Below are 3,223 nucleotides of genomic sequence, written 5' to 3'. Positions count from 1 at the left end.
CCGCCCCCACGTGACCCACACGCAGCCGGTCCCCTCCGGCTGCTGCTAGGTGCATCGTCATGACCGGCGTCGCAGGGTAATTTCAACCCGTGCGATATACGATAAATAGTAGTACAAAACTGTACTAATACACACACAGATATGTATGTGTGTGTGTACGAGTACATTTTTGTATATCTCGATCTTTATAGATACATCGATGCACACACACACACACTAGATGTAATAAATAGTTCAAAATGTACAATCATTTTCATTCCGTCCAGGAAGAGCACGCACCAACTGCTGAAACTTCCTTAGCCTGACAAAGGGTTTTTGAACCCAAAAGTTTGCTTAATAACTATTCTCCAACTATTTGGGTTGGTCTAATAAAAGATACCAAAATCACCCAAGGAACCTTGTCTGCCAATCATTTTTGAGGCATTTCATTGAGTCGCTCTTAGACGGGCTTAACTGAAGTCTGGGTTTGGTGTGAGGCTGCTTCAAAAATCAAGAAATGCTTTAACTTTGACCCCGTTCTCGCTCTCAATGGCGAGTTTCAGTGAGCAATATACAATAAAGAAGACTTATTTGCAGGCATATTGGCATACTCGTTTGTATAATTTTTTAGTGTACACTAGTTTTTCAGCAAATACGAAAACATTGAGTTTCCAATATGATCATTTCATATTTAAAACCTGGCAACACTGCCACCCTGCCACCCTGCAGGATGTGTGGCACAGGCAGCCTCTGCGCTGGACGGGGCAGAGCTGGGAAGGAGAAGGTAGCAAAAATAGATTTTGTAGAGGAAAAAGCTAGTTTGTCGTCAAACAAAAGAAGATAAGCTGTCTCGTGGAAAGAAATGCTATTTTTGAGTTATCTCACCTGCTATGCTGTTTCTTTAGTTTTATTGCTGCATTTACTATATTTGCATTGTTTCAAATAAAGCTTTTAAAAATTGCATTGTTACACCTGGGATGTTTGTCATAATCATAGTACCTGTTCCTGTGCTCTTGGGGAGTTGTTGTTGGGGTTTTTTGTCCCATTCTGGTTATTAGCATAGTCTGCTGATTTACATAATTATGTTGGATAAAAGCTTGACTTGGTTTAATAACAGATATCAGATTTACCCAAAGAACCTTGTGTGCAGACAACTGGAATTTACTGCATTCTGACCATGGCTTCCAAGCCACGAGTGGTCGTTCAGCTTATCAACTATGGCTCTTCACAGAAATGGTTATCCAAGATTTTTTTTTGTATTGCACATCTTTTGTGCTGCCATACTGCAGCACACCTTCTCTTCTGTTCACTCAGAATGCGTTTGCCACGGTCTACCTAAGGCAGTATATGTTGTTGGCTAACTGACTCCTCAGTATTAACCAAAGAGCCAAAACAACACGTAGAGGTCTAAAATAGATGAGCCTCTATTTGTTTACTTAACTTTATGAAACTGGAGAGACAAGGGAGTGGAAAGCTAGAAAGCAGAAGCAACATCCTTTTTCTTCTGCTCTTAGGATGTGTTAGACGACTTGACTCAAGTTTCAAATCTGTTCCTCCAAGAGTTAGCAGAAACAACCTGTTACTCTTACTTGGAGTCTGTGGACCTAGATCTCACTACAAATTCAGATTTACAACAGTGCAATTTTCTTTGACGTTCATAAAGTTACTCACAGTTTGTACAAGAATCAGTGAGATAAAAATGAGACATGACCACTTTTATTTTATGGCATGGGTCTGGTATTGGGTACCTCAGGCTCCACTGTCTCGATGCCTAATGGGTTGCAAGCTATTAGCAGAGTTTGATTTTCTTGTGGAAGTCGTGTTACCACAAGCCAGTCTTACCCCAGCCATTGTCTTGCATTTTTGTGCTAGAGACATTGCTCAAGCTTTCACAGTTTTCATACACAGCACCCACCCAGCCTTGAATTCACAACTTCCCCACCAATTGCTCAGCATGCCCACCCCTGAGCCAAACAAGAAGACCAGTAACTGTTTCTTCCCACTCTCAGTACCCAGATGAGCACCGGACAAACATATATATATAGACACACCACCAGTACCATCCTTAGGCTAGGGACAGACATTCAAAAAGCCAGAGCCCAAATTGATTCAATCTTTCACAGTTTCATAGTTGATAGGGTCAGAAGGGACCTGAGCAGATCATCAAGTCCAACCCCCTGCCACGGGCAGGAAAGAATGCTAGGATCAAATGACCCTGGCAAGGTGATTGTCTGGCCTCTTTCTGAAGACCCCCAAGGTAGGAACAAGCACCACTTCACTTGGAAGTTGGTTCCAGATCCTAGCCGCCCTGACTGTGAAGTAGTGCCTCCTGATGTCTAGCCTGAACCTACTGTGCCGGGCTAGTGGGCAGTGACCTAGCCCAGGGGTTTTGAAGGGGTAAAAGATGATTGGAGGACTTGGAATTCCCTTTCCTCACCAATCAGGCCCCAGAGATTCACCCCTCATGTCCCCTGATTGGCCCCTGGGGTCACCTGGAGGGGGATAAAAGGGGCAGCACGGCTGACTCAGGGGAGAGACCAGTGAGGGACTATGAGGAAGGAGCTTCAATGAGCTGAGCCAGCGGGTAGAAGCAGTTGCCCCAGAAGAGCCTGAAGGAGCAGGATCTGCAGGCAGTAGTTAGACCCTCAGCAGCACGGCATGTGGCCAGCAGGACAGGCTTCCTACTGGGCTCTAGGATCCCCTACGAGAGGCTTTGGCCAGCAGGAGGATCTGAGCAGTGACCTGAGGGGTTCCCAGCTCAGCTTCCAGCTCCTCCAATCGGAGACCAGGCAGCTCCATGTGAGGCAGGGGCTCCAGGAAGGTCAAGACCCCTAGCAGCTTGGAGCAGTACCAGCACTGGTGGCTGTGTGGCAGTGTTTCATAGTTTCTAGGGTCGGAAGGGACCTGGGCAGATCATCTAGTCCGACCCCCTGCCATGGCAGGAAAGAGTACTGGGGGCCAAACGACCCCAGCAAGATGGTCATCTAACCTCCTCTTAAAAACCCCCAGGGTGGGAGCCTGCACCACCTCACTTGGAAGCTGGTTCCAGACCCTAGCCGCCCTGACCGTGAAGTAGCGCCTCCTGATGTCCAACTTAAACCTTCCCTCCGCCAGCTTGTGACCGTTATTCCTGGTCACTCCTGGTGGCACTCGGGGGAACAGGGACTCCCCCAGTGCCTGTTGATCCCCCCTGACTAGTTTATAGCAGGCCACAAGATCCCCCCTCAGCCTTCTCTTCTGGAGG

The sequence above is a fragment of the Alligator sinensis genome, unplaced genomic scaffold (assembly GCF_000455745.1).
Source record: "Alligator sinensis unplaced genomic scaffold, ASM45574v1 scaffold609_2, whole genome shotgun sequence".
NCBI lineage: Eukaryota > Metazoa > Chordata > Crocodylia > Alligatoridae > Alligator > Alligator sinensis.
This window is presented reverse-complemented; position numbering follows the sequence as displayed.